The following is a 14,147-nucleotide window of genomic DNA, read 5'->3' on the forward strand; positions in this document are numbered from 1 at the left end:
CTGAATGTTTGTCATATTATATGTATATGTTAATAAAACAAAAGCATGCAGGCTGATATATCAATATCAGATTTCATATTTTCAATAGTATTTTCAGTATCGACCTCAAAAATGCAATATCGGTTGGACTACAATCGATATCGCAGTATGAGGATGTATGCACTATTTTCCACTGATGAACAGCACATCAGAATAACATTTCCTATGTAGAACAAAAACCTTTCTATTCATTTCTTTAGTTTTTAATCACAGTTGGATGGAATCATTCATTTAAATGCCATCTTTTTTTTTAAATGATAACACATCAGCACAATCTGATTCCAAATGATAATACTGAATTATTGCCCAACCTTCTACCTGTTAATGCAGACTACGGAGTCGACCTGCTAATAACACATAATCTTTTCCCATCTGTGGTAACCTATGTTTAAATGTCAGACAGCAAGTGTGAAAAAGATGCAGCCACTTTACAAACTACCCTCTTCGCCTTTCTTTTTTCAAAATATGCTCATACAATTCTGCATAGGTCATGAAACAGCAAAGTAAATTGAGTAAGATGTTTACATCTTACAGTAACTCAATTAAACTCAGATTAAAGGTCCAGTGTGGATTTAGTGGCATCTAGTGGTGTAGTTGGAAATTGCAACTCACCCGTTTCGCCACAAAACACGTAAAAAACGTGAACCCCCCTACCCACAGCCGGTGTTTGTTTTGTCTCTTCTGGGCTACTGTAGAAACTTGGCAGTTCAACTGTATTGAGGTGATTATACACTAATGAAAACATACCTTTGAATGTTATATTTAATTTCTGCCAATAGATCCTCCTAAATGTTACACATTAGACCTTCAGTCAGGGAATTTAATCAGGTTTCTCATTATGTGAGTATAAATGTAACAGGGTTGTTCTGGCACATTGCAAATCAATGATTTTATAGTGTCAGCGTTGATGATCTCAACATGGCTGTAGTATACGGGCTTAATAAAAACTAAACAGCAGTGGTGTTGAGTTTATTATTGATGCTCCGACTCTTGCTGTCTAGGAAAACCATTTGAATGAAAGCACTCCCTTGTTCTTATTGGCAGATTGACATCTTGTATTGTAGCTCCGCTGCACAGCACAGTCAAAGAGGATGCTGAACAATGATGTTTTGATACCTCATGCAGGAGTGCTTTCTTAAATGAGAACCTCAAAGCAGAAAGGAGTAGAGTGTTGTAATGAAGTTTTGATCACAAAATGGAAACTGTATTTTGAAAAATTCTCAGACCTTGGATACCACCTCTGTGACTGGAGTTGTTATTTTTGTCAAGGTGTGCTGACGCATGTCTGCAGCGATATGCAACACACCGGGGCCAGGAAATTAATCTTGAATGACTGCGTCAGTAATTGAATCACGGCGCTCGTTCACACCGCTATCGTTTGCCAATAATGACGAATAATTGTCAAAAGAGAAACTATGTCATTAATGAGTGGAGGAGACGAGAGATGTGGTAATGATGAATCTTGATGTGTTCCAGAGAGCCAGGAAGCAGAGATCTCTGCCTTCCCTCTGGTTTTGGAAACGGTGCCAGTGCTGAACTGTAATGGCCTCCTGTTTGCCTGTCACAGGAGGAGAGAGAGGAAGTTGAATGAGTAGAATTAGATTGCATTTCCCATCCCCTTCATTGTTATTTTTGGTCAAATAACACATTGCTCTTCCACTCACAAGCAGGAGCAAAAAGCAGTTGGTGTGTAATCAATCCTTTTGGAGGGGGAGTCGCGGGGGGGTGGTGGTTGGTTGGGGCTCGCTCTGTGCCTGCCGCTGTGCACAAAATGGAATAAATGTGACATTAGGGACGCGGGTATCATTACCTTGATGAATTACGGAAGGTATAACGATTATGGAAATTGTCATCGACTGATCATTCGTCTCAATTTATTGCAGCTCAGTGCCACTGTGGCCCAGCCGCCTGAAATGTTAGAATGTCAATAGTTCTACGAGCTGTTATCAATGCTTGCTTCGCTCTCACAATGGCCGAACACTGTAGGTCCGTTGTACGCCATCCATCGCCATCCAGACTTCAGCAGTGGACCCCCTTGATAGTTCATAAGGTGAAAGGGGAAGCTAATTGAAAAAATTGACCAGTCACAGTCGTACAGTGGCCATAGACTGAGAGGAAGATCTAAGGCTATCAATGAAGGGGGTTCAATCTTAACTCCACTTTTGCACACTCACTGCTGTCAATCCTGAATTAAAACCACTCTAATAACCCTCACAGGAAATGTAATTATGTCTAAAAAAAATGGCATCAAAGCAGCTCACTGCTTTTTACATCTCTCTGTTTAGTGCTTTTTACATCTCCCTGTTTAATAGTTAATCATTTAAACTCTCAACTCACAGCAGATAGAAAAATGTAAAACCAATCACTAAATTACAATGTCAATACTAAACTACAAATTACCCACATAACATTAACCATATTGTTGTGGTAATTAGGTCTTTGAATTCAGAGCAGTCGTAATAAAGCAGCATGCCACAACACACTGAAGTGTGTCCCAAAGAGATCCCTGGAAAGATATTGCTCTGTGCTCGCCGTCAACAATATCAGGCCACCTCAGGGAGCTTGTTAGTACTCTGCATGTTTGCAAGTATTATCATAACACACCTACAATAAAAAGAGAGAGACATTTAGGCCCTTTTACTCACGTGACACATCATATTCCCCTTGTTGAGATATGAATATGATTAAACCCTTGACATTCATAATTTGCAGTGCAGTGGTGAAATTGGTATCCCTGTGAGACAATAAATCATAGTTATGTCAACTGCGCTCATTAGGCTTCAATTTATGAAAATTGTGCAGGATATGAAGATTTGCAAAGGTCCAGACTCAATGAAAGCCTGTGATAGAGCCCCTCTGGAGAGTTTTCTAATCGCTGCAGCAGGAATATGGCCCCGTAATGGAGGACATATCTCTTCATTAGCCCTGTGTTGGAGTACAGTAGCGTTCATTCAGGCTTTGATAAACGCAGTGCTGTTTTCTTACCCTGGCACTTTTAGCACACAAAAGTTGCCTACGTTTAACCAAGTCCTCTCGGAGTGAATGTTATTGCTTATTGCACTAAGTGCACTAACCAGCAAGGGAGAGCATAATGGTGTACTTAGCTAACATTAGATCAGAATCACTTTTACTACAGCACAAGGAATTTGGCAGTGCAGCTGCTGTTTAGGTGAAGCAGGATGTTATTACAAGGTGGTCTTGTGTTTGTCTGAACTGGAATTTGTGCTGTCTGAATTCTACCGTCATTCCTCCCCTACAATACAAACTATTTCAAGGATTTTGTACTGTGTATGATTGTGTGTGCTGATAAGTTCAATCCGGTAGCACTGAGGGATTTGTTGGATGTATGTTGGGAGTGAAATGTCTCAAGCTAAAAGACACTTGTCTCAATAGCAACACATTTATTCTATAGTATGATAATTATAGGTTAATCTCATACAGGCACGTCTCTATCTCAGACTCATTTGGAGTGGTTCTGCGTCGTAACAGAAAGCAGAACGGCTGTATAATCTGTCAAAAAATGTAAATGTGTCATTCAGTGACAGCTCTCGGTTCAAAAATAAAGAATGGCTGCAATATTCGGTTAACTGGACGCATCATTCTGTTGTTTGCCATCATTTTGGCAACTGCTTATTCCTCTTCTATTGTGCAATTTGGTAGTATATGTGAAAATGATCACTCTATTACCCAATTAATATTTCAGTTGAAGTACACCACCTTAGATTATTTGTGTACTAGTTACTAAGAGCAAAATTAATTTTACAGATTCAAAAGTGTGGCTTTGAGATATTATTTTGACACAGTACCTAACATGAGAGGACAGACTGTCTCCCTCCCATGTCATAATTGTAAGCTGTTGGTCTGGTTTGATACACTAAATCAAAGTTTTACTGCTGTAAACACACTATTGAATTCTGAGTTTTCATCCAATTTATCATTACCACAATAAACCTAACGAAGGGAAGTTGTTTCTACCCAGATGGAAAACAAACCGGAGGTGTATTTTCTGGGTGAGTGTGTTTTTAAACTCAAAGCCAATTAAGAAACAGCCTCTGGTTCCAAAAGGCCTTGTTATCCAACATTTCCTGAGAAGAATTTCTGCAAATCTCTGTAAGTGTGAGACAGAGGTGTATTTATTTTGAGAGCATCTTGCTTACTTAATGTGAGATATTTCTTGTTGAAATCAGGTATGTCTACAACTCTTGGAATGGGCTGTCGGGGGACACAGACTCAGGGGAGAAGCAAAAACAAATCAAACTGGTATTGGTGAGAGAGTCATCAAAAGATCCAGCTTTGCCTCCATTTCATTTATACTAACCAGTTAGTTATCTAATAATATTCAGAGTCTGCTAGTGACGGAAACAGGATCTTGGTGCATTCTGGTCCAAAACCAATTTCATATCAGTTAGGAAGAGGTTGATTTGATGGAAATGGATGAAAACAGGCGGCCCCAAGTGTTTTTTGGGGACCATAGTGTTATTTATCAGTTTGCAAAACTAAAAAATTACACTGCAGTGCTATTTCTAATATTATATTAAGGTAAGAAACCGCTTAAATATGTTTTAGTCACAGTCTGAAAATTCACCTTGTAATTTGTGATTCAGATCTTTGAAAGAAAGAATAAATTATCTTGGATAAAACCAACATTATGTCTGATTTAATTTCCTCCTAGAGAATTAAATTAAAAATTATATCAATACAAAATACAAACTTAGTAAAAGAGGAGTGATGGGATTGACCAAAAGTCTGTATTACTGGTTTTAATTATATACCTCCTTGTTTACAACTTAGTCATCACAATGCGAACAAATGTTCAATAGCTGTTTGGAATGTAGAAAGTGTTTTCATTATGGTGTTGCTTCAAGGAATATGTTGCAATTGAACAGACATGTGACATTTTATTCTCTACTTCAGCATTGAATAGGTCTTTAGTCTTGAAGTACAATTCGACAATGGGAGAGTGGAAGGAAACACACACAGTACACACTGAAATGTGAAGAAACTCAGCTGCACTGCAGGAATAGACTGCCCCCGACATCTTTTTATTGAAAGTTTGAGAATGAGTGTAACTCCTGTTGTGTGCTATGTATAGTAACACTGGTTTTATATTTAAATAGGAACAATTCTGTCTTTTCTCTAAGATTGACAAGTCAGTTGACTTCTGGAATCACTGGAAAAGTACAGTTTGGTGGGACATAGTGAGGGTTGAGTCTATTCTCCATCACGTTGCATTAAACTGGTCTGTCGTGCAACATCTAAAGCCCTTTGTTTTAAGGTTGTCAAAAGTGTTGATACTTTTTTGATACCATGTGTTTAAAACGAAATATTTTCATTTTTAAATATCCTATTTTGTGTTCTTTCTCTTTTTATACTTTATTAGACTTTTTTCAACTAGTATTGTATCAAAGTTTAAATTCTGGTATTGTGACAACCTTACAGTGTGTCCATCAATGCTCAGTGTTCATGCAACTAACTACATGCTAGACGTCAGTACACCAATAACTTCGAGAAAAGTGTAAGCAATAATATATGACTCTATCATCCTTGGTGCTACTACGTAGCCGTGCCGATAATGGATGTTCGAGGCTGATACTGATGTTTAGCATTTTAAAAACTCTGATCCCTTATTTCTTTCTTTTCTGACCAAGATATATACAAAAAAAGGACACTTCTACAGCTGAAAAACCACTGATACAGTATGTTTGCAGTCAGTAAATAGTTTGTATCATGTTTATATTTCTTTTTAGAGAAAATTTGATGTCTGAACAGTCACAGAGAACAGGGCCACCTACAGAGAGTCAGACTTCATTAACAGAATGGCAGTGATTGTAGTAAGATGCGTAGAATAGCAATAACTTCCTTGACAGACACCAGCAGCTGTTCAGTGTCTAACACTTGACTTAAAAATGTCTGTGTTGTTTACCAACTGACAGGAGGGGATGTGTGTTTGTGACCAAGTAAACACTTCAGTCCTCAAACCGGATGACCACCAACTTTATATATCTCAAGCTATCAACACAACCCTTCAGAAGTTACTGGTTTCATGTCTTGCCAGTGTCTCCCTTTCTCTTCCATAGCGAGTTCCAAATGTATCCTGTCATTTTATAAAGCAAAACACTCGATCCAAGTTCAAGTTTTCGCTTTTCATGCTTTTCCACAGTGCTGTTGTTGTTACATAATTCTTCCTTTTGTTCACACGTGCCAGTGTTACTATACAGCAGTAGGGGTTATACACAAATAGTTTTAAAGCTATTCATGTGTACGAAGCAATCAGCCAGTGTATAACAACAAACGTCATTTTTGAGTAATGTACAGTTGGCGCAATTATGCAGAAAAACTGCAATTTTCCATTAGTAAATGATGCTATTGAAGGAACTATATTCAAGCTATCCTATAGAGAATAAATATACAAATGGATTATTTTCATTTTATGATTGCTTATTTTGAACATTTTATATTATATTTTATTAACTCATAACCCCCAATGATACCCTGATGGCCATCTAAAGTGTCTGCTTAAATAAAAACATGAAAATAACAAAAAATTAGATGTTTATGAAGTGGAACACTGCCCACTGAGGAGGTATGTTTTGATCATGCCCTTTCTGCCATTAATCTGCACACAGTCATGAAGTTTTTTCTATTACTGTATTAAAATGATCAGTTACTTACTGAACAAGTAAATAAAGCTGCCCCTGCCCACTCTGCTACTATCTGTCATACGCAGGTTCAGAAAAAGTGTGCTTTACCTCTGGGTGCTGCCCTCTTTGCTTAACAGTTAATCTTTTCAAATGATCTGCATGTAGATCACGAGGTCTCCTACCACTTTGATTTACCACGTCCCTTCCCTTTGAGGCTGTCCATCCAGCTGAAACATTTAGAATGACACCGAGCCAGTCTAATATTTCAAAAGGTAGCTCATTTAACTTTTTTAGCCACATATTGAAAAACTCAATTCACATCATCAAGAGTTGTGGGTTTCTTTTATTAACACCAAATTTAAAAATTTTCCTTCCTGGAAAAATGTTAAAGATTCAAAAAAGTCAGAGGTTTTGATCAAGTATAAAAAAAGAGCTTGTAATTTGGGATGACATGTACAGGAAATGTATGTTAAAGGTAATCCCAAATGATTCAGATAATGCAGGAATGCTCTAATCACCTTTCATTGGCCTGTAAATTGTTTTCTAGCTGTCTGGTTTCTCAGGTTTTCCAGTTCCCTCTTTCAACTTAGTGGTGCTATAGCGACCCACTACAATCAATAGAAATGTGTAAAGAATGGCCTCAGAAGAAAACCAAGGCCCTCCCACCTCGTTTCAAAGTGTCCTCTGAGATTTGAAAGCTTGGCAGAGAGGCATCCATCTCCGTCCTCCTCTACTGTAGGCGACTGTGAAAGATTTTGGCCCTCTGAATAAATCTGAGACTCATTTGCAAAAGCCAACACCTCCTTTTTTTGTACTGAAATATTCTTACTTTTAGAAATTCTTGATGTTGCCTGACATAAACTTTCTTTTCGGGCATTAAATATCAGCTTCCCCCCCCCCCTTTCTCCTTTCCCTCAGATGTAAGGGAAAAAAGGTGCTTCCCTAAAATCCTCACTGTATAACCAAGGGTGAAAGTAGTTTTGTCCCCTTTGGAAGGGATTCATTTCCACATGAAAAGGGAAGTACTGTCCAATCCCTTTATACATGTCCGTTTAGTTTGCCTAACACAATACCAGACTAACAAAAGGCAATAGCCTTTTCAGTGTGAATATAATGCACTGCACATATACAGAGTGTGCATCTATTGTTGCTCATGCTTTTTAACATACATCATACAAGACCAGACACAGTTTTGAACATATCACACTCGCTGTCTGACCCCTTGGGGACAAATTCCTGCATACACAGGAAGAGTAAGGGAGTGTATGCATAATTTGTCAATGCTGCTTTTTTACAATGTCCACTGGTCTCACTGTCCCTGTGGTGTGGCCCATCTGTTTTCTCTGCTGATTCTGAACATGTGTAAAACATACGGAGCTGAAGAGAGATATGGGCTTTTATTCTTTAATGTATGCTATGCACTTGGGCTTTAATGGTGATGTTTCTGGTTCATGTTTGGTGTATTCAGGCACACTCCCATGCAAACCGTAGGTAGCCTGGGAAGCAAGTGCAGCAAATAATAGGGTAGTATGTTTCTGCATTTGTTCCTGACTTTAATCTACGAGTCTTAAAAAAGGCACTGCACTACAGGATGCAGGAATCAAGTGCTGCGTGTTGGTGCTGATAAAACTGTATTCTGTTCAGAAACTCTGTCATCAATCTATAACACGTCTGTGGGCTATTTGTTTGATATAAAGCTCTTTTCTTGTTGCACTCTTATCTCCATCATTATTCAAGTTCTAGTTTCACATTCCTTCAGTGCTCTCTTCATCATGCAAAGCACTGTTACTCTATATGCACACTCATCCCACCATGCTTAAGTCTTTGAATTTGGATGTTGAAAGTGACTGGCCTCCAATAGAGGGCACAGTTGACTGCGTGGCCACGCGCAACGAGTGAAGCTGGGAGAAACTAAAGCCTTGCTGAAGGTCTCACAAAAGAAGGAGTCTGTATCAAGTATGGAAACTAAAGATGGGATGTAGTAAGAGAGCATTTTTATGAAACAGAATGAGCTATTTGCTTTGGTTCAGGAAAGTGAAGGACTGTTAATCTATCATTAACCCTCTGGTGTAGCAAACTTAAAAGAACCTTCATGTGGATAGCCTATGTTGCTTAGTAACTAACTACCACGTACAGTCTCTCTGAAAAGCCCCCAAGAATATTACAGAAGAGTGAAAAAAGTAGTTTGACTTGAAGCAGAGGAAAAAGGGACGAGTGGAAGCAGGGGGGGTACTGGCTTCAGTGGCCCTTACTTATAAAAAATTCCTCTCCTTTTTTATGTCCTTTCTTTCTTTCCCTTCTTTTCTTTTTTGCATGCCCTTGACTGAAGATTGAATGGCAGAGTTGGAGATAGATTGTTGGGGAGTTGCCTTTCATGCAGATAATGCCATTTGATGAAGGCAAGTTTTTGATGTGCTCCGGGTATAATAGAAGAATCAAGCATCGAAGGCCAGGGCTGATTTTGCTTGGAGAAAAGCTGTCCTCAGTGATAACTTCATCACCGCATGTGGTCGGACGTGGGGTAAATTCAGGAAGGGGATTTAAAAAAAAATTGCCCAGTCAGAGCTGCAATAGTTGGCCCCCTATTGAGCAATGGGCCCTGCAGACCATAGCTTGAAGGTCTGTGATCTACCACTGGTATTGTTAATCTTTCTCTCTTCTCTCTCCCTCAGAACCAAAACGACTTTGCCTCAAAATTCCTTTCTAGTGGGATTAGTGGGCTGTTGCTTTTGTAATTAATGAAACTCTGCTTTCCTCGCCCTATCCACTAAATGCTATCATTTGAAGCCTATGAGATAGGGTCTCACATGTTTTCTTCAATCACAAAGCTAATTCAAAGTAAATGTAGTTTTGGTTTAAGACCGGGCACGGAAAATGGCCGGAAGGCAAGTGCACCTATCTCTGTAACTGGAGCTCATCAAGATGAAGTTTTCACACTTACAAAATACTGAAGAACTTCAATTCTGTCTATGAAACCAGCAACTAAAGGTCTGTCAAGCCCCTCAAAGCAAGATCATATTCTATTGTATGTTAATGTGAGAGACATGGATATGCATTTGAGTAACATTTCCTCAAAGGTTTGGGTTGATAGAACTCAAAGCTGTGCATACTTATTGCACATCCCTGCTGCAATTGATCAAACCCAGCTACAGATGGTGGCTGGAGCAGAACAATTTGAATCAAGCTTTTTTTGTTCGACAGCCAGTCTAGAAGCAACATATTAATTTGAACACCGAGTCGTTTAGGCCTTCTTGTTTATCTAACAGTTTAATTAACAGCTTGAATAACCCTTAGCTGCTAGTCTTCTGCGAGAAATAACATTTAAATCAGTCCGCCTTTGCCTTTTTTTTTTTTTTTTTTCATTCCTTTTGTCAGACTGGAGGTGAGAAATTTCAGATTTGCAATTATATGGCAGCGCGCCGCGACCATAGGTAAGCTTAATGAACAGCTTCTCAACACAAAAGAGGAGAGTCAGGCTGAGGGAAAAACAGGCTGAAGCTCAAAGTAAATCCACCTACTGTTACATATTTCATTTACGGAGATATTCTTCTAGCCCATAATGGACTGCAAGCTAGAACTTAGGAATCAAACGGATGTAGTTTAAGTTTATTAGGGGTCCATTAAGGTAAATATTTTCTGCAATAATAAAAAGGAACTAACTGTGTAACACGTGCAGCTGCATGTTGCTCACCGGCTGGAGGTCATAGTTGACCCTCCTTTTTATTCACGGCCGGCGCCGCCACCCCGGTGCTGATAGGCAGAGCAGATGCGACGCCGAGCCAAGCGACGGGATGCGCAGTTTATCAGCTGACAAGCGCACATCGGACAAAAGAGCAGCTGAGCGGCTGGTGAGCCTCCGCATCCTCCTCAACGACTGAGTTTTCTTTTTTTTTCCAAACAAAAAAACAAAAAAACATCCTGCACTGCTGCTGGGCGACAGGAACCCGAACTGTGTTACCTCCTAAAAAAAGGGGGACAACTGCATTGTTGGAAGTACTGGCTGTGCAGAGCCACGGGGAGGACTGTGGACAGCCACACAGACACGTTTCACACGGAGCTGGCAGCCGAGACACATCACAACGCAGCACAACGTCCTCGGCACAAGTCTGCTCCAGAGCCGAGTCGCGCTCGCTCGGCATCGAAGACCGAGTCAAGAGGTTTTTCCTGTGGGGATTTCAAAGAGGTGTCTGTAGAACAATTTCCACTGTGCGACGTTGCACCCGCGTGTAGAGAGAGGGGAAAGGCGCCGCGACGCGCACTACGCACGCCGCTGCCTGTAAGTTTGGAGTAAAGCGCACCGCTGGAAGTTTATGTGCCTCTGCCTCGGACAGGCTCGCTGAAGCTTCATGCAGGTCAGTGTGCTGTCACTGTATTATTCTCTTCTTCGGCTCTATAAAGGAAACACCATCCGTGTGATTGAAATAAACGGCCGAATTGTTCAATAGTGATGTCTAGTTTGCTCTGTACGCAATATCGCGAGTGCCCATCTCAAGATGTGGAGCCAAAACCTGCCGGGCTAACAACCCGCCTTTCCTATCACTATCTCGATCAGATGAATTAGATCATACTTTAATCCATACCCTGTGGATTTTTAGCGGGATTACTGCTTTGATGAGTACAAGTGTTTCTAAGCAGGTCCAATTTTTAGGGAAATGCACCATGACCCGAAGTTCAACATTCAAAAAGATGCAGTCACCTAATTTTGTGCTTTCAAAGATTCTCTTGGTCTCCCATCTTTTTAGATGGCTCCTTAAAAATAACACAGGAGGAGACAGTTAATAGAGTGTTTTGCTGCTTTCTGCAGGTTACACTGAAGTCATTTATTCTCTCAGTGACAATAAGAACATCATTTTCCACCCAGTCTCCATCACCTCTCACCCCAGTGTCCTCAAGACATCTGACCAGGAGCTGACACAGTGGGATGGCTGTGCGCCAATAAGTGAATTTATCTGCACATAAAATGTTATATAAAAAGCCTGAAAGCCTCACTGGGGTATAAATCACCTGCAGAGATAACCCGCTCAATCCACTAATAATTCAAGTGTCGACGAGCTTGCACACATTCTTGCTAAACTGTAGCAAATCTGTGGTTTCAGCCTCGAGTGCAGGAGGTGGAGACATTTCATCGGACCCTTTCAGTGAATTTGAAAGAGACCCCCAGGATGGTTGTGTTTGGTACAGGGATTCAAAGCCTCCCAGTTCAGACATACACTTGCGGAAGTCACAACTTTTGGGTTGCGTTTTCTGCATTAGGAGGGAGGCGCCGTTGCCTGACTGCCAGTAGATGGATATGCAATGTTTCATTTGTAATTTGATTTTGTGTTTTAGTAGTAGTAAAATATGAGGAGCTTTAGGAAGTGCTGTTAATCAAATAAAATGGTTTGGACATCAGCTGGGTTAATTTCCTCCCCTTATTGTGTCTCAGCTATATAACATGGTGACTTTCAGTGCTTGGCATGAGCCAGAGAGAAATGTTGATCTGATTTCACTGTGCCATGGATCAGCCTGTACGCATCCGCAAACACACGCATCTGAGTCCACATGATAGCCCAGAAGGACAAGTATATCTGTCCAGCTAAATTGATTTATGGCTATTGTCCGGAGTGCTGTTGAGGAACTGCAGCAGTTGAGGCCATTTTCTGTTTCATATTCTTCCTTTGACAAAGAGGAATATGAAACAGAAATTCAACACTTCAGGCCTTAGCAGTGACTTATGCCAGCTGAAGCCAGCCTTTGGCTGTGTTGTCGGCCACATAAGAACAAAAACCGGCTCCAAACTACCAGAGAAACGGTCTGTCTTCCTTGTGCCAGCCTGTAAAGGCATTACAGTGACATTTATTGGGTAATATTGAACATGTAGCAGGGCACCAGAACATGAGAACAGCTTGTATTATCCTTTTTCAAGTCACTGACAATAATTTAAACTGACTTTCCTTAATAGATTCCCGTCACAATCTATGGAACCAATGTTCTGGTGCCACACAATCCTGATAAATGAAGTGGGTTTACACTTTTTCAGAAGCACACCTAGAACCTTAAGGCCATCAACACATTTTGCACAGCTCTACTGTGAAAAGCACTAAGCCACTCTCTGGTATACACTGTGCCATAATGTAGCAGATGATTGCACATCTAGAACAGAGACGTTTAAGCTTGCTGCTGTGACCCCTTATTGAGGCTTTAGCCTAATGCCTCAGCTTCAAACTTCATTGCCCTTTAATCCCACTAATCAAAGCAGGTGACTACAATTTCTGATGCAGCCGAGAGCAGGAAATTCTCGGGGTGGCTTTTACTACGCTTGGAGCTTAAAATCATCTAATTAATTCAGGAATATTAGAAGAACTGTGTACACAACACTGCCACTCCATGTTCCTGTCCTTAAGTAATTTCCCCTTTCATTATTCCTGTGGAGAATTTAATATTCTGTGTGATGAGAACTGCCTCCTTTAGGGATAATGCCGGCTTGAATACTGGCCCTAAACAGTTTTATAGATTGTTAAGGGGCAATCAAGATGACTTCTCTCCCTCTGTAAAAATTACTCCTCTAAGATCTGAGCGATATGGAGGGAGAGTCGATGCACATTCCTGCACCTTTTAATATCTCTTATTACTTGTTGATGCCGATAGTGCCTCAGAAGATGACCTTATGAATTATAACATTTGATATAGCAAACAGCATGGCAGAGTCGCCTGTTTCAACACATCAGAGCAAACATGTGAAGGTTAATGCAGCCTGACAAACTACCCACAGTTCCCTGGGCTCGACGGATCGGTTCCATGTCATATTTACTTTACATAATTGCTGCCCTCTAATCTGTAACTATTAACACACAGCGTGCCTGGCTATTGTCTGCTGCACTCTCTTTCACCTGTTTTCTCTCTCAGTACATTTTCCCATTCCTCTCACGAGAATAGCCAGACATCATGATAAATAGTTGGCGTGAAAGTAAAGCATGCCATGATGCATCTAGTATCTTAAAGTACTATAGAAGTGTAAAGAAACCAGGCCTCGGGATGACGAAACCACAACTACTGGACAGGCTTGCATATTTTCCTTTAATGACCTTAAGTCAGAGGATTATTTGGGTTTGGCACAGTGGTGTGATACTTGAGGCAAAGTTTATCCTGACAAAAAAAGGAAAGAAAAAATGTTTTTCCTGCAAGTTGCCAAATTATTGCTGAAAGTCACCCTAGGATTTGAGGGGAGGGGATTGCATGCTCTTGAAATGTGCTTAGAGTAGGGATATTTAGTGACAGCACTTGATGCATTACCACTGTGGTCCTTAACTACATTGTATGCAGCACGAGGAAAAAAAAAAAAAAAAACACCATGAAAAAAAAAACCTGGATGGTATGGATGCGAGCAGTTTTAGGACTGCGTGTGCTTTAATGCTGTCTGTGAACGCACAATGGTGTGTTTTGAAATCGCTTTGTGTAATACATTGTTTTTCCTAACTCATAAACATC

General features: G+C 40.3%; 1 protein-coding gene across 6 annotated transcripts in view; it reads left to right on the plus strand.

Moving 5' to 3' along the window:
• Nucleotides 1-10,399: 10,399 nt before the first annotated feature.
• si:dkey-237h12.3 (teneurin-3) overlaps nt 10,400-14,147 on the plus strand; it is a 134,815-nt gene continuing 131,067 nt past the window's right edge. For all 6 annotated transcript variants that reach the window (XM_051420400.1, XM_051420401.1, XM_051420403.1 and 3 more), the window contains exon 1: nt 10,400-11,032. The gene's annotated coding sequence lies outside the window, so the exon portion shown is untranslated. The remainder of the gene's footprint in view (nt 11,033-14,147) is intronic.

The sequence above is a fragment of the Dicentrarchus labrax genome, unplaced genomic scaffold (genome assembly GCF_905237075.1).
Source record: "Dicentrarchus labrax unplaced genomic scaffold, dlabrax2021, whole genome shotgun sequence".
Classification (NCBI taxonomy): Eukaryota; Metazoa; Chordata; class Actinopteri; family Moronidae; genus Dicentrarchus; species Dicentrarchus labrax.